This window comes from Sapajus apella, unplaced genomic scaffold (assembly GCF_009761245.1).
Source record: "Sapajus apella isolate SASKATOON/1434 unplaced genomic scaffold, GSC_monkey_1.0 scaffold35, whole genome shotgun sequence".
Classification (NCBI taxonomy): domain Eukaryota; kingdom Metazoa; phylum Chordata; class Mammalia; order Primates; family Cebidae; genus Sapajus; species Sapajus apella.
Window position 1 is genome coordinate 10,599,104 of NW_022436975.1, and position 26,677 is coordinate 10,625,780.

A 26,677-nucleotide genomic window follows, 5' to 3' on the forward strand; every position below is an offset into this window, starting at 1 on the left:
CCAAATTCTGCCTACCTTCCATTCCTTCTTTTTCAGAGACAAGGTCTTGTTATGTTGTCCAGGCTGGAGAACAGTGGCTAGTCACACATGCCATCATAGTTCACTGCAGCCTCCAACTCTTGGGCTCAAATGATCCTCCTGCCTCAGCCTCCAGAGTAGCTGGGGACTACAAGTGCAACCATACCAGACCCCAATTTTTTATATTTGCTTAAGCAAACAAACAAAATCCATGCGTTTCCTTGCTAATATCTAATCTCTCAGAGCCTATAAACAGCCACTCACTTTTTAAAAATCAATTATTTATTTACTCAACAAAACATTTAGTGAAAAATATTGTGTAGTGAAGAGCGCTGGATCCTCAGGCTGCAGGTCCTGAAAAACATTTTCTTTTTAGATCAGCGATCTTAGAGAAATAGTCATAACAACAATAATGATGAAATAACTATGGTGCAAAAGACAATGAAAGCTCACACTTAGAGAAGTTCCTGTGTGCCAGCCAGAGGGCACTGTTCTAATTGTTTACATATGTGAACTCATGTAAGCTATTGCAACAGCTCTATGAGGTGGTTACCATTACCTTCACTTTACAGAGGAGGAAATGGCCCAGAGAAGTCATGCAACTCCTCTTGGCCACACAGCTTCAAGAGGTCAAACTGCCCTGCTGGCCCAGGCACTCACTCCAGTATTTGCCGCTTACCATCACATAAGGTTGTTCCCCTAGCAGTCGTATTCAGAGTATTCTGGAAGCTCAGGTAAAGAAAAGCAGGTCAGACTTAGGTAGGGAGTAGGGGATATTAGAAAAGCTTCCAGGAGTAGGTGCTCTTTGAGTTGAATATTTAAGTATAAATAAGAGCAATGAGGTAAACGGGATGGGTCTGGGACATTCTTTACTCCTGAGAAGGAAATGAAATATCTAAAGGCATGAAGAATAGCCGATCTCTTTTGGAAACTACATTGTTTGCCAGAGATGGACTGCAGATGACGTTTCAAGGAACAGGTAGAGAAGCCCAGAGCCTGCAGCCTTTCATCCCTGCACGGCCCCTTGTCCCCTCAGTGAGGTGACACTGTGTTATCTTGACTGTGTCTTATCCTACATTTTATTGAAAATTGTCAATTGAGTTTTTAACAATTTCAGGACCTTGTTAGTCTCACCAGAGAGTTAAACTTTTAGATATCTTAAACATGCCTATGTCCAAACCCTCTACCCAACAGTTAATCTATGTGTAATAGTGAGGCTCCTTCTGAAACTATTAATGAAAATATCATCAGTCAATCAAACTAAGTAACATTCAGATGCATTAGGTAATTTATCCTCTTTTTCTATAGTATCAGTGTTTATAGATGAGATTGTTTTATTCATTACTGATCTTAACACTGATCTCACTGATTCTTCATAAATCTGGGGTATGTGTGTATGTGCGCGACTGTGATGTTATTTACCTTAATAAAGTCCATAACAGACAGATTGCTTTATTTTTGCCTGGGTCATCTTTCAATCTTTTACAAAAACATAGACGTTGTATGTGTATTCCTTCATGCATTTCTCCCCCCAGGAAGAGGTCTTCAAAACAATGGTCTTTCTGGAATAATAACTGGCAATTCCTTATATGACTGGGGATTCGTGTCAAGAGCTGCCCACAGTTTGACTACAGGGGCTTTTTTGAGACATTATTCAGTCATTTTCTCACCTGTCAGAAATATCCCACCGTGTGAATAGAGATGACCCCTGTACTGAAAGGTTAAAACCCAAGTATCAGAAGCTCCAACGTTTTCAAGCTCTTTTTTAACTTTTCCGTCTATATCTTGAGCCTCTCTGTTTAATTACATCCTTGTTTGTTTTTTCATACATTATCAAATGTTGATATATTCCCTTTTTGGATTTTTTCTGAATCCAAACTTTTAAAATCTATTTAAAATTTTTTATCAACTGCCCCCTTTCCTGCTTCTCCCTTTCTTAAGGTCCTGGTAACATTCAAGGTAGAGTCAGATTGTCAGTCTACTTACCCTCATGTTTCTCCTGTGAATTGTTAGCGCTTGTGTTATGGTACTCGTAATTCTGTACTTAATAACAACAAAATAAAACTGCTTTTTCTCCTCTTTGTCGCTACACATTTCTTCATGCTCTTTGTTAATTAAGACTTTGCTGAATTTTTTCTTCCTCAGCTATTATCCTAACAAGCCCCTCTTCCTTTCTTAAGATCCTGAAAAAACATCAAATGTGTGTGTTCATCTATTTTGTTAATGTTGAAAAAGTACCATGAAATAGTAACATTACACAGGACAATCATAAAACCAGAGGACTCCAAGACAGGTTTAGAGAGCAACTAGTGTCTCCATGACTTTTGAAATGTCAGACTTCCCTGTGGAAGAATTTCCTGCAGTGACAATCATTAAATCCTGAATTAGGTATCCAATATGAATTTTATGTGTATCTACATTAATCGTATGCCATAGTTAAAATGGTAAACTCAGGCAATTTACTTTAACAGAAGCCTTTAAAATATTACATTTCAATCTGCCATAACAGTTAACGTATCATTTTTTTTTAATAAAGAAAGAAACTAAGTTCCTGTCATAATGTATGGCTATCTGAACACAAAGTTGAGGTGGGAGTTTTCTAAACTTTTGTGAATCAAATAAATGCCTATACAAGACTGGTAAGGCAGGTGACAACTAAATAGCAGCAACAAGGTTAGGTTTGGTTTGGTTTTATTATAATCAGAAATTTGTTCTTTGCTTTTGCTCTCTCCTTTCTTATGCAGAGCTGAGTCATCAACATCTTTTCACATTGCATCTGAGATTTTCAGCCAATTTTCAACGAGTATCATTTTTCAACAACAACAGTAGCTGTTTCAGAAAGATTATATTACTTACTTTTCCTCATTTTGATAAAGCATAAACCACAAAGGTCCTTAAAAGTTAAGGTTCTCATTGGCACCCATGAAATTATATTAGAATTTTCAAGTTGGTAGAAACCACGGATTTGATGAGATTTGGCCTCTGCCTGTGATCACCTGAAGAAACTCTTCCCCTAAAAGGGGAGCTATTTGCTATCTCCCCAGGTTCACTAATTAACAGGGACCCTGGAGACAGGATGCTTCTCTTGGGCTAGTGCACAACACCCGCACCACTGGCCTCTGCTTTCTTGGGCACTTTTGACTTTTCAAAAAATAATGTGTACTTATTTTCCCTTGGGTTAGCTCTGTTTTGAAGCCAGCAAGTTGACTGATAAAATGGCAGCAGAAAGGGACAGCGTCCGGCACTCCTGCAGCCTGCCCTGCGATACTGGAGTAGTGTGATGTGATGAAATCTCACTGGACTCGGGGAATGCCAGTAATTCTTAGACAGCTCCGAACCAGCTTCGGCCTCAGGCAAAGGCACTTAGATTCTCCAGGATTTTGTTTTCTTCATCTATGAAATGACAGTTGGGCTAAATGACCTGTGACCTCCCTACCTCGCTTTAGAATTAAAACAATATTCCCAAATACGCTGAAGTCACTTACGAACCATACTGTGGTAATCCTACATTATGTCAATTCACATCAATCATTCATTAGTGGACTTATCTCAAAAAGTCTGAGCAAGCCTGATTAAGCAAAGAATGTCAAACTCAACCAACCTTAATCTAATGGATTTGATATGAATTGCAAGTGTATTGTTCACATACCTTTATGACTGAAAGCAACAATTATCAAATATTTTCCAATCTTCTAATGAATCTAAAAAACTGTATACGAACTGGCAATAACTATTGTTACACCTTTTTTCCTTCCTCTTCCTTACGACGGTTGCTTTGGACTGCTCAATGTTCAGCAGTGCTCCACACTTCCCTTTGTAGCGAACAAGCAGACAGCTGAAGGGGTAAGAGCTGTAGGATTTTTGTTGACATCTTCATTATTTCCCTATGCCCAATGCATTTCCCAGCTGATTGTCATGATGTCCCCTCTTCTGCTGATCTCTTATTCCCTCTCATTATCCTCCCAACAGGATCATGTCCTTTCATTGCCCATTTTTTCTCATTACTCTCTTATCATTACCCTAGCTACTTCATTCTGGCATCTCACTAATTTCCCTTTTAGGCTAAACATTAAATAATCTAAAACATTTCTGTACATTGTTGAAAGAGGTTTGTTTTCACCTTCAGAAAAATATTCAGCAAAAACAGAAAGCCTTCATGTATTTACTTTCTGGTTTTGGAAAAAGGAGAGCTAATTTAAATAATTTTTCTAAAGTATGAGCTTGAAGAAGAAACAACACATTATTTATTGAATTAACACTTCATAATTAACACTTGAGTCTGATTTACTCACAAGATTTTACACTCATTAACGGAAAAATGAAAAATAACTCATAAAAGTATAATAATTCCAGTGTTCCTTGCTTAACCGAAATTCACAGAGAATTTCAAAAGTGAAAAATAATTTAATCAAAACTGGATTCTAAGAAACGTCAATTTCCTCCCATCTCAGAAAATTCAGAAATGGAATTTGCTATCCTATACCATCGGCAGCAACTATTGAGGACTCTCAAATTAGGTACAGCAGTAACCTCCCACCCTGCCAATGATGGGCGTTTTGTCAAGCTCAACAAACACTAATTTGAGTGCTAATATTCTGTGTTAAAGGCACTAATCATGAGTTAAATAAACAAACCATCTGAGTGTATAACTGTCAACAAGACCAAAACCTGCTCACAGAGGGATCAACTTCATGCCCCAGCCAACCACTGAAGCGCAACAGACCCAATTCTACAGCACTGCCGAGTCGCCAGGGCCACATCTGCACAGCGCGACCAAAGCACACCTTCACTAGAAGGTCCAAGGGTGGTTCAGGAAGAATCACAAATCAGAACTGCATTTGCAGCCCCATGCTACTCACTGCCTTAGGAAACGCTTGTGCTGCCTCTGGACCTGGGAGAGCCCCGCCTCTCTGACCCTCCCACTCCCTTCACTGGTCCTTTCTTACCGGTTCCACACTCCTTGGCTGAAAATAGAACAAAACAAAAAACTGTGAGCAGGACACACCCTTGCTTCAAAGTCTCCATTGGTCCCCAGGAACCAGGGGAAGTCAAAATAAGCTTTAGCATCAGATGTGACCTGTCACAGTCCCGTGCTCCCATCACTCACTGGCAGGGAGGCCTTTGACCATCAGCCGGGGGCACTTCATAAAAGGAACTCGTGTGTGTGTGTGTGTGTGTGTGTGTGTGTGTGTGTGTGTAAATGCGTAAAACATTAAAGCAGCTGGCATTTGGTGCTTTATTTTAATATTATAAGTATTTTCACTTTCATTTAATAGGCATTAAATAAATGTACATTGTTTTCCTCCCTTTCTCTATTTAATTGCTGAGTTGACTTCAAATTTCTTAATATGGCACACCCAACTCTTACTATCTGAACCAAACTGTGTTGCTCTGGCACCTTTTTTCACTCCCCTATCCTGAGCCCAACTCAGGGGCATCAGTGTCCCCAAACGCAACAGGCAGAAGTCTGTGACTTGTTCCTGCAATGCTGTTTACCATTTCTCCCCTTAAAAACATGTAGTCATTATTTAATCTCAACCTCTCTGTCTCTGCAAACTCCAGTGAGTCACAGCTCCTTTCTGTCCTCACAGCACATTCACTCATTCATTCACTCATAGTAATTCTACTTTGTGTTTTGAAGCATGGAGGCTAAAACCAGCCAACCTGAATCAAATCCCAGCTCAACCACTCGCCAGCTGTGTAAACTGCAGCAAGTACTTCATCTTTGTGCCCCAGTGCCTTTACCTATAAGTCACAGTTAAAAACGCTAGTGTCAGAATACCTGACATACTGCAGAAAAACAATAGGCGTAGAAGTTAAGGGTCTTGGATTCTTGTCTTGATGCTGCCCATTATTACAAGAGTTAATTTAGGCAAGTCGATGAAATCAACAGTCTGCCTTACTAAGTGATTCTCCATCATGTTATATGTAAAATGAGGAGGACTGAAATAGTGTCTCTGAGGTCTCGCCTACATTTAAAATTCTAAATTTTTCTCTTAATCTGTTGATTTATAATTCCCGCATTATGTAAGTTATGTACGTTTTCCTTGCATTAATGTGCCTATGGAATTCCTTAAAATATTGCCAGATCAAACGCAACTGGAAAGAAAATTCTCCCTAGTTTTCTTTTCTCCATATGGCATACTCCCTTTAATTGGGAACACTTGCACTACAGCCAACGGGGTTTCCAATAAAATACAAATAGTGTCCAAGTATTAAAGGATTCTGATCACTAAATAGTAAAGGGTTAGGACCCCAAAAAATCCAAGATGACAAGAATCTGATATGTATGGGTGTTTGTACTGCATGTCAAGGAGCCCTGAGCATGTCTGCCAGGAAATCAGAAGTTCTTCAACCAAGCAGCATTTCCTCTCATTCACATCTACATTAACATCCTTCAAACGTGACTACTTAACACTGAAGTCAGAACACCATTTCAGAGCTTACTGAATCACACTTTTAAAGCCAGAGGGAACTTTAGCATTTTAAAGATAAATATGCTCCATTTTTGTCAAATACCACCTTTGTATATTAATCCATAATCTTAACAAGGGAGGAAAAACTGAGAGTAATTTATTTCTCCATAGGAACTACTCGCATTTTTATTATTATGGAAACGCATGGGGGAATCTAAAGTGTCACAAAACAGGTTCTCCACAAATTCATCTTTGCTGATTGTCAAGTCCATACACCTAGTTCTTATAACATAGCTTGAAATTTAATTTCATGTTTCTAGATGTCTACATCTAATCTTATTTGTAAAGTCATCTTATAGCTGAAGCCATAAAAGTGTGACTCTAAAGTAATATGGCTAATTATTAAGCAAGTACGTATACCAGAACTTTACCATGGGTATTAACTAGTCCTTTTTAAAGCACTAAGGTTATCTTGAGAATATGGTTTTACATTGGGAATTAATAATTTATAATTGTGTATATTTACGTGGTACAATGTGATGTTATATACAGTGTAGAATGACTGATCAAGCTGATCAACATACAATCACCTCCCATAGTGTTTGTTTTTATGAGAACATCTTAAATGTACTCTCAACAATTTAGAAATATACAGTACATTATTATTAAATATAGTCCCCATATTGTAGAATAGATCTCAAAAACGTATTCTCCTGTCTAGCTGAAACTTTGTACCCTTCAACCAAAACTCCCCATCCTTTACTCCTAGCCTCCAGCTTCCAGTAATCAGCTTTCTACTCTATCTTATTCAACTGGATCCATATTTATCTCAAAACTCGCTTTGAGATAAACGAGTTTATCTACCTACCTTCTTGTCTCTCTCTGTGTGTGTGCATCTGTATGTGTCTATGTGTCAACTTTATTTTTCCAGTAAATGAAATTGGAGAAACTATCAAAAAGTCAACTAGATTGTGTTAAAATATAGCAAAATGTTAACGGTAGAACCTAAATTTATTTTGAATATTTTTAAAATAAATTATAGGAAAAAAATCAGAACTTAATAAAATAGGTAATCTATTTAGTAATAGACTGACTCTATAAAATAAACTAAAGAACTAAACTAATGTTCATACATATTATGTCTCATAAATCCTTTTTTATAGACAGTCATAGAAAAGGTGTTCCATTGTGTTTCAAACAATGGCCATGCTCTTGGGTCAACTGTGTAGTGTTAAAGGGAATATCACTTATTTGGAGTGATAGAGCATGGAGAAAACTTCGTATTTTCCTTCACTAGCCAGAAATGCGAGATGGATGTGTAACCCCGAGTAGTGCTGCAATCCCTCTAGTACAGCGTGCTTTTTCAAGGGACTGTGTAGGCAAGAATAGAGATTTGATCAAACATGTGGAACTGATTGATGCTGGCATTCAGCCCTGAATTCATTTAAATTATGATACCAAATACAGTAGAGAGGGACCAAGACTTATGAATGGATACTTCCTGCCTTTGAATGGCACTGAACCCCAAGGGGTCCCCTAAATCATAAGTCTTGCAACCACAAAATGTACTCTTCCTTTTTTCTGTTCCCTTTTCTCTTTTGGACCCACCAAATTCTCTGTATATAGCTATTTCCCTGAGCCAGCTCTGGCGTAACACTTAAAAACCACAGAATTATGCTGGGAGGATAGCACCCATTCCATAATAAAACTGTGAAATTGTTTCTTGTTCAGAAAAGCTATGGTGGTATCCTTAAAGCCTTCAAAAGGAAAAAAAAAATCCATTTTCCCTTTCATGGCACTCATCAAAAAAAAAAAAAAAAAAAAAAGGTGGACGACAGCCACCAACACTGTGAGAAGCAACAGCTCTGCCAAAACTGTGAATAATTAACAGATTTGAAAATATAAGTAGCTTAAGCCAATCACACATTTGGCAGAGGTGAAAGTTGACTGTGGTAACTTGCTATTACAAGTGCATTCTTCTTCAAAAACACGATTTCCCACCTGTCCCTTGCTGACTACAGAGAGTTGAATCCCCATCCATATTTCCACAGGCTATGATGATGCCTCGGAAATCCTGGAGGACACAACAGAATATTTATAACATTTTATATTCAAAGCATTTCAGAGAGTTTTCTGTAAAAGAAATTTTTATGATTGAAAGTAAATTAGCTTACTTTCCCAGAAATAGATGCTTCCTTTACCTAACATAGATGATGTTTAAAAATCGACATCTCCTTTTTTTATTGTGTTAAAATAGAGGGTTTTAAGATTCTCCACCAGGACTCTTTCAAAATGCAACCCATTTCCTCTTCAAACCTGCATCAAGACTGGACAAAAATTGAACAAGGATGAATGGCATCACTCACTTAAATGTCCCCTTCAAGGGAAAAATACAAGCCAACTCCTTATCAAACATACGAAAGCATAAAATGAAAAACCAACAGATTAATCATATGAATAATCGGCTAGCCACATGTTTTACTGCTTTCAAAAATTTATTTTAAATGGAAGTATTAGCTGTGGAATAGCTTAGGGCACTGAGGCCATTATTCCATTTAACCTACACATATCATTTCTCTAAGCGAAAATAGGGCACACTCACCTTTGTACAAAATTGTTCTAACATAATAAAATAATGTAATTGTTATTATTTTCCAGACCTTCTTGGGTGAAAATTAGACTCTTTTTTTCCTAGACAATTTCTTTCTTTTTCTCAAGTGTTTACCTGTTCTCCTACTTTCCCATGATTCTCCTTTCTTAATTCTTATGTCCTTCATTACCTGCAGACATATCATATTTTTCTTATTATTTAAACGAACTATATTTAGAAGCAACTGCACTGTGTTTCTTTTCTAATATGAAAGTGAGTTTCACCTTTGATAGCACACATCTGTTCTTTTCTATGTTTATGTGATGGTGGTAATAAAAGATTTTTCAAAAATGCCTCAGAGCTCAAGATTTTATTTTTTAAATAATTCATAGGCAAGCCTTGTAACTGGTGCAAAAATAATTCTGCTGCTGAGACACAAAGAAATCATGTTTGATGTTTAATAGTCAGGATTCTATTTCCTACTCACGGTTGTTATTTGAATAATGGCACAGTCTAGATGCATAGTAGTTGAGTCTGCAGAATACGGCAAAGTCACTATGAATTCTGGAGTGTTTTCGGCCCCTCTAACATCTCTCGAGTTAAAACGAGTCCCAACCCATCGGGAAGCAAACCCAGTGCATGTTCAAAAGCATCCAAACCAGATAAGTAAAATTCTGGGGTCCTGCGCTTCATTCTACTATCCTGTCTGAAAAAACTAGCGGTCTCTTCTAATTTAAGAAAGGATTAAGTAATAATTTAGTAGAAGCTGACTTTCATAGGACAGAAAAAAAAATTGCTGGCAGGGTACCTATGATTACCATGGAATGAGGCCAAAATATTTGAAGGGCTTCTTCTGCCTTTGACTTCAGAGTGACTTTACCAGAAAGTTAGAACTAAAACAGGTCTTCAGCTGTGGCACCAACAAAGTCACTCAATGCATTCTGGGCTAAGTTGGTGATCTTGCCCTTCTCTTGCAATCACAACTAGTGCCCATGTTTGCACTCAGGGGTGACTGCTGTCCCCGGGGTTTCAGGGCTCTGTGTGTAACGACTTTTAGGGAACTATAGCAATTACAGAAACCTGCTGCTAGCTGATGATTTTTACCCTCCATGATGCATGTTTTCATTCAGTCATTCATTAGACAGTAACACCTAAACCATAATAACATAAATTCCATATTTATGGAGAGCTTACCATGCGCCAGACCATTTTATATTCAATATACAACATAAAAAAGTTTAAAACATTCAACTAAGAATTAATAATGGCACTGCAGAAGCTTTTTATAAATTAAATATTTAATGGAGATTTAAAAAATCCTATTATTCATTGTTTATTTCAATACAACCAAATTCTCAAATTCTCCCAGTGCCCAAGCTACATTAACGCTTTCAGTCCTGACAGTAGTATTAGCAAACTGTAACTTCAGAGAACTAAATAATAACCTAGGTGTTAATGAAAATCAGGATTGCTAAGGGTTCACAGTTTACAAATTGGGAGAAACTGTGGCACTGAAAGAACAGACACCATCTTCCTGTTAGAAAACACTCTGGGACCGGTGCAATGGCTCATGCCTGTAATCTCAGCACTTTGGGAGGCTGAGACAGGTGGATCATTTGAGGTCAGGAGTTTGAGACCATCTTGGCCAACATGGTGAAACTCTGTCTCTACTAAAAATATAAAAATTAGCTGGACATGGTGGTGTGCACCTGTAGTCTCAGCTATTTGCTATTTGGGAGGCTGAGGCATGAGAATCCCTTAACCTGGGAGATGGAGGTTGCAGTGAGCCAAGATCGTGCCACTGCACCCCAGCCTGGGAGAGAGAGTGAGACTATGTCTAAAAAAAAAAAAAAAGAAAAAAAAGAAAAGGAAAAGAGCACTCTGGACCTGAGGTCTAGGTAAACTGAATCATCATCCACCAATCAGTGACATATTTTAAAAACTGCATATGCACAGCCCATATTCCATAGCCCATGTCTATTCACTGGTAATAACACCCTGCACTATGGCATAGGCCAAGCTGGTGGAGAATATGTCCGTGGAGAAAGGGAAGAAGCAAGCGCTCCAGCTTTCCTGTGTTTCTGCTCATGGCTAGCAGCAGTACCTACTGGACTCATTGTGCAAACTAATTACATGCAGTCTTTTAACAACAGGTTAATCGTGAGTTTTTATTGAACAATTCCACCAAGAATTGTGTTGCAAATAGAACCCCTAGAGACAGATCAGATACTGTTTTTTCTAGAGATAGGGCTCTGCTATGTTGCCCAGGCTGGAGTTTAGCAGCTATTCACAGGCTCCATCATAGCCCACTACAGCCTCAAATTCCCGGCCTCAAGCCATCCTTTAGCCTCAGCCTCCCTAGGAGCTGGGACTACAGGAATATGACACCATGCCGGCTTGGAGAATTTCAAAGTCTGAAGGGGCTTAAAAACATCATATAAACTAATTTCAAAACATCACAGAATGCAATTACAAATGACATTAATTATCAGAAAATTAAAAGTTCTGTCTTTGTATTATGAATAAGGAACATTTATGTCTCACAGAAAAAATTATTGCAACACAAATTCTTGCATTTCACATGGATTTAAAAAAATTTGGCCTCAATTTGGAATGATACTCCAGAATAGAAACATATTCAATACCGTATAACTGTTAACAGCCATTGATTATTATTATAGTAATGCATCTGCAGGGCATATCTGAAGAGAATAATCGCGTTACAAATAAATTACTATTTTCCTGAAAGTAAATAAGTTATATTCTGTCTTCTCCTCAAGATCAAGATGGCCATGGTCCCAAAAGCTCCATGTAGAGCTACTCAGCTCCAATGAATAAGAAATCCTCAAAATCAACAAAGAAAATATCTTTATATCCTGGCAAGTTGCTAAAGGTAACTGGCAAATTCTGTTCTTTACCATTAGCTGTAGCAATAACCAAGAAGCTGCTAGGTTAACCAAACCGTTATACTGTCATCAGCAAGCACTATCTGAATCTTCAGCTACCTCCCTGAGCCTGCACACCCATGAACAGTTCTGTGGGAGCTCACCATCAGAGCATTATAGATATTTCCCCCTTTTTTATCTGTGAAAACATTGAAACATCAGACAGTTGGAAAATTCACCCAAACAGCATAAAACATATAAATAATAGAGCAAAATTTCTGGTCTTCTGGCTTCAAGTTAAAAGACCTCCCCACAAAGAGAAGGCAACAGAGGAAGTTTTCTTGGAAGTGTTCTCATTTTTTATATTATCAGGAATGAATTGAGCCAAAAAAATAAAGGGTGACAGGAAGCTATGGCTGATTTTAATTTTTCCCAGATATACTTTTAATTAATTTTTAATTTTTGTGGGTAGACAGGTTTATATATTTACGAGTTACATGAGATATTTTGATACAGGTATGCAATGCATAATATTCACATCAGGTACATGGGGTATCCATCACGTCAAGCATGCCAGAAATACTATCTTTTAAGTCACATCATCCATTAAAAGCAATTTGTATTTATATCATGTAAAACACTACTATTTATGTTTATGTAAGTATATGCATGATATTAATATACGAAATATAGTTATTGAAAATAAAAATTTATTTTCCAAAAATGTTTAAATTTACTTAAGAGACATACAAAATTAGTCATGAGCTCTTTTCAGCTAGTTTGCAATCTATTCCATTGACTCATTTTCAACAAGAGTATAAGTAAATCATTTTATCTATCCATTATTATTTGGCCTAGTAAGGAAAATGAAAAAAAAAAAAAACAAAAACTGCTGGTGATGTAAGAAAACATGCATGCTTAAAACATCTTAACTATATTTAAATCCATAATATAAGTCAGTTTGCTCTTTCAACTTAGGGACCTAAAGAACAGTTAATTAATCACTCAACTGCTAACAAATGTTACTCAGACTTCACTTGGCAACTATGTGGTCACCCCGAAAATCAATGGCAATTAAGTAGCTGATCAATAAACTCTCCTCTTCGATGGATCACAAAGACCGTAAAGTTTTATGTTCTGTTCTTTTTAATAAACAAGATAAAACACATTTTTATCAACATACTGGGCTGAAAATATCTAGAACTTCAATATCTTGTTGTACCTTTTAATACAGATTAAAACCAATGTGTTAATGTTCATATCTAGAACATATCAAAGAATTATTAGAAACTAGATTTTTTTCAAACATCCTTCACTGAATAATATAACCAAAGCAGACCAATAGCTAAGCAATTATTCAGCCAGCTGAAAACAGCAGTACAGTGAACCTACGCAGCTCTCCATTTTTTTCTAATCTATAAATTATTTTAAATCCCTTGTAAAAAGATTTCAACAGGATTTTAAACAATGGTTTTCAAACACTCAGGTAGAAGAGCATTTCTGCTGGCTACTGATACCTTTATGAACTCCTGAGTTAAACCACTTCTGTGGATCACAGAGTGCTTTCTAGTTTCCCAAAAGAAGGTGAATCTGTTTGAAATATGAGTATTTAGAAAGTTCGCCTCTCTTTTGGAATGTAGTCAAAGAATAGAGAAGAGTGGAGTGATGGGGGTTTCTATATGAAGCAGGCTTTGAAAATTAAAAGTGCAGAAGTATATGTTCTTGTATTATATACTCGCACTAATAAAAGCAATAAAACATATCCAGGGGATGCCTGACATGAACAATTTCATAAGCCTGGTATCGATCCCCAGATTCTTTTCAAGTGAGGTTGCTTTGCAGTAACCTATTCCCTTGTGCATTTTCTATCACTACACTCCTAAGCCTTGTACTAAATATAGGAGAGCTTGGAATTTCATGTATTGTGACAATTTATTGCACCTTTTGTCCTATTGTAAAAGTTTATTATCCAGTCAGAATTAACACCAGGGCATAAGCAAAGCAGATATAATGAAGAAACAGCTCCGAGTTGACAAAGCAATTAGACTTGGACCTGGAACTCCGAGTAAAGTTTTATTCTCCCTTCCAGGATTGTTGTTAGAAGAGCATTTGTGAAAGTGCTGCATGAACCACACATGACTACTCAAATATTAGAAATGATAAGCCAGAAGGAAACAGCTACATATGCCATTATCTCAATGCTCAACACGTTTTAGTTCTTTGATCCAGTACTTTAAGAGTCATCAGATTAATGAATTAAGTAAAATCAAAATTATGTAATATTTGGCTGAATTTTTTTCTAATGTAATGTTAATACTAGTTTTATTGAACTCTATGGTAAATTTTAAAGCATCAACATAAAGAGGAAAAGCCCTCACTTTCACTTCATCCTAATTCCTTGTATTAATACAAACACCTAAATATGTTCTCAGGGTCAAGAGAAGCTCGAGATGATCTTCTGGATCTCACATTTGTGTAACCTAACATTTGGTGTGTGTGCTAAGTATTTTTTCATCCTTTATAACCTCATTTCGACAGAATTGAATTGTTTTTGTTTTTGATGTAAAATATCTGTAAGAAGAAAAGTGAAAAAGCTCTCATTGCATTCTGCAATATTTCACCAATACAGGAATCTTTACAGTAATTCTGATAAAGTCATTAAATAATTCTTTGCTTTGAAGAACAATTATTCATCATCTAACATTTATGAGAGTCTATTATATGAGAGGCGTCATGCTATAAACTGGTCATATGAAGACTGGGACAAATGTACATATTCTCACACGCTCTAAGGCATAAAATTATCAGCTAAGCTGAACTAGGATGATTTTAGATGACTTCCAGAACACAAAAGGAAGGGCTGCTGATGCCATACCCTGACATTTGACAGCAAAATATAGATGGCAATTATAGTCTAGAAAATAACCCTTCATGCGTCCTGGGACATTGAACTGAAAAGAATGAGGCAAATTTGGTTCCCTTAGTGAAGAAACAGATTTCCCACTATCTGATAAGGATGTGGTTTCCTTTACTTACTGTGTAGGCAAAAGCAGTGTATGGGTTTAAGAAAATATCAAGGACAATGAAAAAGTCTAAAACAATCCCTAAGACCTTTGAGATTATGTCAGATAACTCAAATAGTGATGGATGTTGCAGTATCTCCAGGACACGGAACAGATAACTTTAAAGACAAACACAATTTGCATTTTAGTTTAAAATTGCACCAGAAATCTTTACAGTAATTCTGACAAAGTCATTAAATAATTCTTTGCTTTGAAGATCAATTATTCATCATCAAACATTTATGGAAGTCTACTATATGAGAGGGGCTATACTAGAAACCGGTTGTATGAAGACTAAGGCAAATGTCCTTGTAACTATCCATGTCTCTATGCAACATAAGTCTTAGCAAATGAATAAAGAAAATCTATTCTAAATTTTAAAACTTTTGTAAACAATCTGGCCATCCAGTAAATGCTTTAAAAATACATGTTGGATGGGGACTGAGTGTTTACATTTCTCACTGAAGTAATAAAATAATGCAGATGATGGAAGAAGTTGAATTGGTATTTAGACTCCCAACACTACCCTGTCAGATTTCTCTATTAAAAAATTAAATGGAGAAGCTGCTCAGCTCTATTTAGCGAGTCAATACAATGAGCACATCTGAATGATTCTAAATCAATTTTCCTTACCAGCATATGTGTTTGCCAAAAGTTTTGACTCTCTACTTTGTCTTTTCCTTTAGAATCACATTCTTGTTAAATTTTTTTGTTTGTTTGTTTTTGAGACAGAGTTGTTGCCCAGGCTGGAGTGCAATGGTGCGATCTTGGCTTACTGCAACCGCCACCTCCCGGGTTCAAGCGATTCTCCAGCCTCAGCCTCCCGAGTAGCTGGGATTACAGGCATGCGCCACCACACCCAGCTAATTTTTGTATTTTTAGTAGAGACAGGGTTTCTCCATGTTTGTCAGGCTGGTCTTAAACTCCTGACCTCAGGTGATCCGCCAGCCTCAGCTTCCCAAAGTGCTCAGATTACAGGTATGAGCCACCACACCCAGCCTTAAAAATGATATACAGAAATAAAGTTAAGGGATATGATCCCACATAAAGCAAAGCCTACAAAGGAAATTCTGTTTTGGATGTGATCTGAATATAAGGAATCATCCATAACACTTTTCTCTTACCTACTTTTATACTGACACAAGTATGCTATATTTTAAATATGTAATGGGAACACATTAAAGTATCATTATAATATGATTTTATATGTATAAATGTTTTCCTACAATCAAACAATCATGCCAAGAGTGTATTCTCACATATTGACTTGCAATTTATTAAAGCTGTTTTCCAATCAATACTTAGTGCATTTGCAAAGCATGCAGTGAGATTCTAGACAATGGAATAGATCACTTTAATGAAATCAAATGTCACATGTTATGTGGAAATAAATCACATTATTTATGCTTATTTATTTTATATAATAAATATAATTTATATAATAAAAGCATTTACCCTCTCTGCTGACTTTTATAACTTCCTTAACTTTCACAATTAATTCAAGTGTGAATTTTAGTTGACTATTCTTAAAACAAAAATCCCAATTTCTACAAACCAGAAGGCTGCACAGTGCTCTCCCCCAGCAATGGTCTTACTTGATTTGAATTTCCATATATGCTGTTATGTTTTTACATGAGGCATATGTTTTACATAGAGTTCACTGGGACAGAACTCCAATTCTGTCATTTACCAGCTGGGTAACACTAGGCAAATTGCTTAACATCTCTGTTCCTCAGTTTCTTCTGATAATATTAGTAGGACTGGCGAGACATTCCCTAGCATATTAATTATACTTCTCAAAGTGTTATGAGGGTTAAAGGTGTTAATATTTGCAAAGTTCTTAGAAAAAAAAAACCTGACATGTAGAAGCTATAAAATAAAAAATTTAATGTACCCTAGAACCACATAATGAAAAATGAATAGTGAAATAATGAAAAATCTTGAGTAATGGAAAATGTGGTTCCAAATGGTTCAAGACTTAGATAAATCAATATTTATTTGAATTCCATATGGCAACACAACTAATGATGATTAGTATTTTCTGAGGACGCTCTTGACATTTCTTGGATGAAAAGAATCATATATACTCTTTAGGTCAGTGACACAACTTTTTTCAAAAATGTTTTGCTTAAGCACAAATATATACTCTCATTGACTAACCCAAATACCATTTTACTCACTACTTAACTTTCCAAATTGCAGAAATCCTCTATCCATTTCTATATCTTAATATATTACAATGAGAAAATATTATCTCCCATAAAAAAACAAGGTCCTGCAATCCCTACTGAAAAAAACACTGGAACACACGGTTGTATCTGCTCATGTTCTACAGCAGCCTTGCACTCACACCACACTGCCTCCAGGGTCTCAGCAGGTTTGTCTCGAAAATATATTGGTCTGCCTCAACTAGAAAAAGCATAAAACATAATTTTGACTGTTGTTCATTCCTTTTATAAGACCAATAATTCAGTTGTCTTTTATCCAGAAACATAGTCTTTATAACATGTTCTGCTCTGTACTGACGTTTTTATACCATTTTTCTTTAAGTGTCATGTATTTCAAACGGCTTTATAGTAAGAGTTATTGTGCAAGAGTCACTGCTTCCTTTATGGAATCTAGGGAATTTGGATCAGTGTGTAAGTGGAATTGTGAACACATGTATGCTGCTTAAGGATTCAGATCGTATCATTGGCCTTGAGATACGCAAATGTCGAATCTATTTCCATTTAGAAGGGAAAATTAAGGGAGGATTATCTAATCTTTTAATGTTACTTTTCTTATAATTGTAGTAATTCAAGACCAAGCAATAATTTTGCCTACTTTATGTAAAGCAAACATTTTTTTCAAGTCAAAAAAGTATATATATCATATGTTTTCTTTTTCTTTTCGTTTTTTGAGACAAATTTTCACTCTTGTTGCCCAGGCTGGGGTGCAATGGCATGATCTTGGCTTATCTCAACCTCCACCTCCCAGGTTCAAGCGATTCTCCTGCCTCAGCCTCCTGATTAGCTGAGATTACAGGCATGCGCCACCACGCTCAGCTAATTTTGTATTTTTACTAGAGGCAGGGTTTCTCCACATTGATCAGGCTGGTCTCTAACTCCCAACCTCAGGTGATCCTCCTGCCTTGGCCTTCCAAAGTGCTGGGATTACAGGCGTGAGCCACTGCACCCAGCCATATGTTTTCAAAAAGAAAATCTTGCATCCTTTTATTAAACTTTTTAAACTTTGCATCTGGAGCCTATAATTAATTTTAACTATATTAGAAAAAAATTATCAGAGTGGTGAAAGAGCGGTTAGTTCAATCACTTGAACTTACAAGTTTATCTCCTATTCAGTGTGCATGGCTAAATGTGTGAAAATGAATGGCTAAATGATCTAATAAAACTCCACAGCATTTTAAAGCTGCATGTGCATAATGGCAATTTATTTTAATTATTAAATGCTTACATTATAATACCAATAAATAATTTACACTATAATTAACTTTATTATAAACAGTTCATGAATAGGCATGAGTACAGAGGTCATTAGCATATAGGAATATCATTCTGATCTTTGTGTGCTCCCTCCTTCCTTTGGCAGAAAGAAAACAAGAAAATATTTTCAACTACATGACAGACTTCCAAGCTTCATCCAGTATTCCCAAAAAGGAATGTCTTTTATGTTGCCAATCGATCCTTACTGTTGTTGAGTTTGCTGGAAATGGCTTCTATGATTTGTATTATGTAGTTTTAAATTGTCAGGATTCAGTAATTATAAGGGAAGAAAGGTTTGGAGTTTGGTTTTAAAACTTTGACTGAGACAAATATATTGTTTTAGAAATATGTTTAGTGAAATTTCCAGGAACAACAATTAAAAAAAAAAGTTCTGAGAATTATATTAAAGGCTGACTCATTACAACTTTGAAAAAGGAAGTTTCTTTGCCACAACCCAAATACATTCCTTTAAATGTACACTCTCAGAAATTACAGAAATGTTCTCTACCATGTACGCACAGCCACCACAAGCTCATAGTGAAAATGGAAGAAAGAGAAAGAGAAAAAGAGAGAGAAAGAGGAAAGAAAGAAAAAGAAAGAATGAAAGGAGGGAAGGCAGGAAGGAAAGAAGGAAGGTCAGCAGGAAGGAAGGAGGGGAGGAAGGTCAGAAGAAAGGAGGGAAGGAGGGAAGAAAGGAAGGGAGGGAGGAAGGGAGTGAGAGAGGGAAAAAGAAAGGAGGGAGACAGAAAAGGAAAAAAAGAAAGAGGCAAAGAAAGAAAGAGCAAAAGAAAAAAAAACAAAAAAACCTAGCTTCATTATAGAAGTTTACAGTTTTCCAGGGACTTTTCTGGGACTACTCCATGTGCCACTGAACTGATGTGACAACCAGCTTGCTATGTTACTTTGTACACTCCTAGAGTTGACTCAAAGCTAAGCTTGCTGTGATATCAAAGAGGGAGCTGTGCTCAGATCAGCTGCAAACAGGCCCCAGGAGAAAACCACCGCTGTAAAGCAACAGGAACCCTACACTTGGATCAACATTAGCACACAGGGACTCAATGAAGCAGCCCCAAGGAGGGCTTTTCTCCACCTGCCCCCCTCAAAGGCAACATTTTCTCATGTGTGAGCTTGTGAATAAAGAACAAGGGCCCACATGAATGCTGTCCCTTCTGTTTGGCCTGCTAGCATTTTGCCTACTACAGAGTTCCAGGAAGCAAGAAGGGCTGCAGCCAGGAGGCAGTGGCTAACGCGGATTCCAGTGCAGCCACCATGGCTGACTATACATTTGAGTATAAATGGACTAAACCAAAGAAGAAGGCTGGAAGCCCATCCACTACATATGGGAAATTTAACACATGATAAAAGTGTCACTGGGGAGCCCCTGGAAACTCACTGGGGAAAAATGTTCGATCCCTGACTCACACGTTAGTCAAAACTAAATCATTAGATGGGTCAAATGTTTTGAAGAAAAACATTTTCTTCAAAGTAGAAAACACTTTAATTTTAAAGTGGGAAAGGCCTTTCTAAATATAATACAAAACTCTCTCTAAAGGTCTGAATCTTTCCCAAATCAGCAACTGGGTCTGCATTCCTAGTATTTGCTCACTCTATCAAGACACATCTAATTGCCAAGTCCTGTTTGTCCCTTCCTACAACTTAAACAAGACTACAGGGAGCCACATCTCAGGATATAGAACATTGACAATAAATCATAAAAGTTTTTACCCCTTATAAGCCCTAAAATAACTTTACTTAAAGTAACTGCAAAGTAACACTATGAGACTGTTCATAAACATTTCTCTTGCCAAAGAGATCAAAACATTTTGCTAAACATAAAAGCTAGTAACAAATGAATTATTTTTAAAGTTTCCTTGAAAGTCTTTCCAAACCAAAGACCTCAAGAATCATACTGAAGCCAGGTGTGGTGGCTCACGCCTATAATCCCAACACTTTGCGAGGCCAAGATGGGAAGATTACTTGAGCCCAGGAGTTCAAGACCAGCCTTGGCAACATACCGAGACCTCATCTTTACCAAAAATAAAAATAAAAAAACTAGACAGATATAGTGGTGTACCTCTGTATTCCCAGGTACTAGGGAGGCTAAGGCTGGTGGGTCATTTGAGCCCAGGAGGTCGACGTTGCAGTGAGCTATGATTGTGCCACTGCACTCCAGCCTGAGTGACAGAATAAGGCCCTCTCTGGGGGAGGGGAGAAAAAAAAATGAAAGAAAAGAAAAGAAAGAATTGTACTGATACCACTACAATAAAAGTGGCAAGATGGTCCCTTAGAAAATGTTTGAAACGAAAATTGCTAAGCGCTTTTTATACAGTGTCCCTAGGACTTAAAGGATTAAAGGATTGAATATGATCTTATGGAAACCCAGGAAAAAATATTCAGTAACCCATGTCATTCATTATATAAAAAATATGCACATCAATGCAGAAATTTCTTCTCTGTTACATTATCTGAAAAGTCAGAAGCCACCTGTTTAGGAAGTATCTGATTTAAAAAACCAATTGTGCATGATACTCTAGAGCCCCACATGAGGAGCAGCAAGAAAAAGACAAAAGCAATGACTCTCTATTGGCAGCAAGTCAAATCTCTCCATTTTAACCAACCACTAGGAAAGATAAGGTCACAACAGGTCTAGAAAAACTGCACACTTACTTGAACAGATAATATACAAAAAGCTGGCCCTAGCCTTTACTAATGTAAGAATCTAAATGTTTATCCCCAGAAAAAAAGAATATGAAAAATACCCTTTGATGTACATTTGAAGACTAACTAGTAAATTTATATTTAAATAAAAATATGATTCAGGAAAAGTATTTAAATATAAAATGAAAATATGCTATAAAATTTTCTATTACAAAGTGGCCATACCTTGAGGAAAAAAAATTGCATACAAATAGGCAGCATTTACTACACCTCTGACACTACACTAGCCCTTTACAAGTATTATTTGCATACAAGCAGAGGCAAAGTGTCGTAATACACACCTCATAGGTTTGTTGTGAGGATTAAAAAGAGTTATTATGTACAAAACATGTAGAACAATGTTCAGGACACTGGGAACAGTAAGTATTAGTTCCTAGTATCTGTTTTAATCCTCACGCCAAACACCTGAGGATTAGAGATATTAAAGAACTTGCCTAAAATGACATTGTCACGCCAGATCCCATGCGTGTAACTGCGCTGTGGGTGATGAAACAGTATATTCTCTCTCCGCCGCTCTCTCTTTCAGTGTACACAAACAAAACAGTGTGTACGAATGCCATACATTTATAATGACATATATAAATCCTGGGAAAAATTGCATGCTTGGTGGTCAAATTATACATTTTTATTCCTTCATTTTCCATATTTTCTACAAGCAATATGTATTCCTTTAATAATCAGCTGTTTTGTAGATATCTTCAGGAAACTTCAATTATCAAAACTTTTAGAAGTTGGTTTTTTGCTTTTCGGGTTTTTTTTTTTTTTAATACGGAGTCTCATTCTGTCACCCAGGCTGGAGTGTAGTGGCACAATCGGCTCACTGTAACCTCCACCTCCCGGGTTTTTTATGCTTGACCCAAAGCTTGCTCTAGAATGTGGACCACAGGTCAATCCAGGCTCTAGAGGGAAAAAAAAATCATATTTTGTAAATATAAAACAAACATCCCTATCCTATTTCAAAAGCTTTTTGTTTAGACAATAGTTTTCTTACTATTTGGAAGTTTACAGAAAAAAATGGTTAAGCAACTAAGCATATCATCTCATTCCATCTGAGTTCTCCCCACATAAGCTTGCTACAAAGGAGCAGAATTTTCAGAAGCTGCTCAAGGCAGCACTAGTTGTGAGGTGAAGCAGCTCATCTCCTTGCATTGATCAGTGGTGGCTTTCTGGGTAAGCTGAGTTTGGGAGACAGCGTTGCTTTGGGAGGAAAGAACTACGTCTGGGTTTCAGGACTGCGCTTCTAAGATGACATAGAGGTGGGAATGAAAAATAGCATGAGCCGGTTCCTTCAAGTGGCCCAGAAGGAGCAACTGAGGCCATGAGGGGAGCAGAAGGTAACAAGGTCAGACCTTGAAACTGAGAGGGAGCAGCTGTAACTGGTGGAAATGGTGAGCTAAATCCACACGCTTGTCCACTGGAAGGAGACACCTTGATAATTTCATTTCTGTCTTTTTCTCTTTGGAGACACTAAGTTCGGGAAGAAGGCAAGCCACATTCTTAGGATTATGTGGGTCTACCCCAGCTAAAGACATGCAAGCTATAGGAACTTCCACGTGCGAGCCCTGTGGCTATTCGTCCTTCAATACGTTAGCAGCCACCAAGGTGACTGCGAGGAGTTGTGCACACCAAGTCAGAGAGCCTGACTCCCCAGTTCCAGAAGGACAGCAGGCTCCGTGGAGCCTTTCCCTACCTGTAACTCTTTCCCTACCAGCCACTAACCAGCAAGAGGCCCCTAACCAAGGAGCCTTTCTCTGTTTGCAATTAACAACAACAAAAAAGGCCATTTAAAAAATATCTATTAAAAGAGTCAGAGTTTCTCTCGATAAAATAATTTAACACTGAGCTCAGGATATTCCGGAAGACACCAGCTCTGGCCTTTAATCTTGCACATCAAGCACACCCTGATGGCTGGCTTCTCAGCCAAGTGAGACTGCTGGTTGGCCTTTCTAGGGTGTATGAGGCAAGTTAGTAAAACCCTCAAAGTAGTAAGAGTAATCTGGCCAGAGGGGATCACTGCAGCTTTTCTATTTGTTTGTAAATGAGGGGCGATAGAGGTATTTTAAGTACATAATGAGGGTGCCTAACTAGTGAAGTTAAGAGCCAATTTGCTCTAAGTAATTGTCTTCTAGACTATAAAAGGAACTTTAAAAACAGGATACTTTCTCTGTCTCCTTCCTCAACATCAACAAAATTAAAATAAAATGTAATTCCTTTCTAAGAGCCTGGAGAAGGTGAGGCTATCTTTGATGTTCTTCTAAAGATCAGATGAGCTCCCAAAGAATCCCCTTTCCAAGTAATGGAAGAAAAGAATTTAAAACTGGAAGGTAAAAAGAAAACATCTTTAATTCTTTAATTTTTTTTTTTTTTTACTGAGAAATATCACCAAGTTAGTAAAGATATGGAATGGAAAAAAAAAAAAGAAAAAGAAAAAGAAAAAAGAACTAGTAATAAATATATCTCCTCTGAACAACATTAACACTTATATTGTTTCTTAAATGGCCACACAGTGGTCTACTGTCCAATTAGATAACATGGATTTATATTATTATTCGAAAAAGAATCCCATATCGGGAGGCCCATATTTCAATGCAGAATGGATTACATTATTTGTCAAGGAAAACACATTACTCTTTGAAAAACAGAAAAGTTGACCTTGGCAAACAGTTAGTGAAATTATTCTCTACTTGATTTCCCTTATGTGCAGCGCGTGGGAGAGCACATATTTAGTGCTGCTTTGTGGCATTGTTTCCAAAGAACTCTTGTTATTGTGGCCAGAAAGGAGTAGCGAACAACTAGAAAATGGTTCACATTAGCATTGGGAAGTGACCGAAGTCTTGTTTCCAGCTTTTATGTTATGTTGTAAAAAAAAATCTTTTAGAAAGAAAATCATCTAGATGTTTATAGTAAGTAGACACTGGCTTAATGTATGCTTGTCTTTTTATGATTTTGCCCCTTGATCAACCATAGTTCTTTTTTTTTCATAATCAGAGACAAAAACAAGCATTTATTCTTTCACAAAATTCTAAAATTGTGTGATTTCCCACTTTATTAGGATGCTGTCACCTTACCATATTTTACCTTGTCTCTGGTGACATTCCCGATATTTTTGTAATAATTGATAACAGAGTGTTTAATTCTGTCAAGGCAACATTTGATAGTCCTGTGTCTTTATGGCTTTGCATATGGATTAATCAAATCTGTCTCAAAGGACTTAACTTATCCCAGCTCTTCCTTTCTTCCTTACACCCTTCTGGCTCCCAATCCTAATACTACGCTGGCTATCAGCATTGTATATGTAACAATAACGTGCAAATAATAATAATAGCCAGGGTTTGTGTTGTGCCAGTCACCTTTTTGAAGCCATTTCTTTGCCTGTTATGTCATTCAATTCTCTTAGCAACATCAAAAATTAAATAATACCATGATCCCACGTTATGAATGAGTAAACCAGGGCTGATAGAGATTAACTATACTTGCCAACTGTATCTTACTGTTTGGCGCCCTTTATATCTTATATTTAGGATGGAACATTAAGCCACTCATAACCAACAAAGTCTAGTTGAAGAACAACTCTACTATTGGGGGAAAACCTAATTGAAAAATACAGTTGATCTTTTCCTGCTGAATGTTCTTCCCTTGTATCACTCCCTACTCAAAATCTTCCATCAACCTGCATATTTTAGAGTTACTGAGAAATGAATAAGTTGGCAAAAATTACAGGAGATTACCAAGATATTGTACAGTAAAAATGACAGATTGTAAATAATGTAAAATAGAAAATGAAAACAAAACATGTTTACAAAATTGTAAACCAGATCTGTGTTTGAGTGTGTGCTTGTGTATATTTGTGCATAAAATCATGGTATTAAATGACTGTATCAAGGTATTATGAATGGCAATGCTTCAGCTTCTAAATATCAGTGTGGATCATCAAAAACCAAAGAAACCAAAGTAATTGGTACTGATAGTTTTGATAAAAGGCATTTGATCAAAAGATTTTATGGAAAGCAATGCCACAAACCAGTTCACTCCTGTAAATGGAGAAACCAAACATCATGTATCTCTAAAAGATAACGTTCAGTAAAGGTTTAGAGATTACCTATTAATTTTCTCTCTGTGATGGCCTCCTCTTCGGTAATTTCCTCTACCACAATTTTTAAATAAGTTTTAAAAAATGTTTATCTGGTAAAAATCCCCTCTTTTCCCCCGTCCTATAGTCTCTTACTACTAGCAAAACTCCCATCTGGCTGTCAAGATCTTTAGCCAGTTTCATAGTTGGTGGCCAGGTGATGATAAGAGGTCAGCAAACCCTTGAATAAAGCCCACTCCTTTATGTTGGTCATTCCATCATTTACCACTTTCCTACATATATCTATTAGCAAGAAACTCAGAAGGTCTGAAATGAGAGCCTCTTGGAGATCACCATGGAAGAGGAAGGCAAAACTAGAAAAAAACAGGGTCCACGTGCACCCATGCCCAGCACCTGCAGGGAGGAAGGAAGGCAACGGCAGAGTGAGGGGATGTCGCCCCTCCATCTTCTTTTTGGCACTTCTCTTCTTGAGATTCACATTTTGTTTATTTTATTTTATGTATTTTCACTGAGATGTTACAAGCTCAAAATCTTGTTTTGAGGAATATTTACTTTTCCTGAACACTCCAAGAACAGGCTTCCTGTTCATTTTGGGATCTCCAGTGTGTCTCTAACCCCAGAAAATTCAACCCCCATACTCAGGAGATTCTTCTTTAACAGAACCAAAGGCTTTTTTTTTTTTTTTTTTGACCGACACCCAAACCTAAAAGTGACATGGAAAGGTTGCGAAGCAGTGTGAGAAGTCCTCTTAAGGGAAGTTGAGGGTGGGGAAGGGGTAAGGAGAGGTGGTAGGAGTGGAAAAGGAGGAGGTCCTAACTCCCCAGAGGTTAAGGAAGGCCTTTTGGGGAGGCAATGCCTTAAAAGAAGCTGGAAGAATGAAGACAATCCTGCCAGGGACACAGGGGGAGAACATGTCCAAACGAATCAGCTTTAGTGCAAACATCAGTCAGGGCTGGTGCAGGGTGGTGGTGGCTGAGAGAAGATGACTCATAAAAGCATATTAATTTTATAAATATGGAAAATTTAATTAAAATGTGAATTGAGTTTGAAGGTTGAACGGGAGTAGGGAGGAGGTAGTTTCTACTTACAGCATTTATATAAGTGTGCTTTAATAGAATGGCTCTTTCGGATGACAATGATGAACTGTTCTAAGTAGACAGCTTAAAGAGTTGTTGCTGATGGGTCACTTTCTCACTTAAAATAACTTTAAGAACAGGTGTTGTTGTACAGTTGTTCCCAGTGACAGAGGTTGAAACAACTAAAATTCCTCAATCCTTTACTCCTTACTAGTGAAGTCAAGGCCACCTATATGCCTTTCGGTTTTCTCAACAATTATACAATCCATGACAACTATTTGCAAAAGGTGGAGAGAGAGAGAGAGAGAGAGAGAGAGAGAGAGAGAGAGAGAGAGAGAGA

General features: G+C 37.2%; 1 protein-coding gene and 1 long non-coding RNA gene across 3 annotated transcripts in view; both read right to left on the minus strand.

The window, feature by feature from the left end:
* Positions 1-26,677, minus strand: part of TOX (thymocyte selection associated high mobility group box) — a 306,725-nt gene that overhangs the window by 223,496 nt on the left and 56,552 nt on the right. The gene's annotated exons all lie outside the window — the stretch shown is intronic.
* Positions 1,788-10,682, minus strand: LOC116563513. The gene is made up of 2 exons (XR_004274432.1): positions 8,609-10,682; positions 1,788-8,508 (listed from the first exon to the last, which is right to left on the minus strand). It is a non-coding gene; the product is annotated as an uncharacterized LOC116563513 (long non-coding RNA).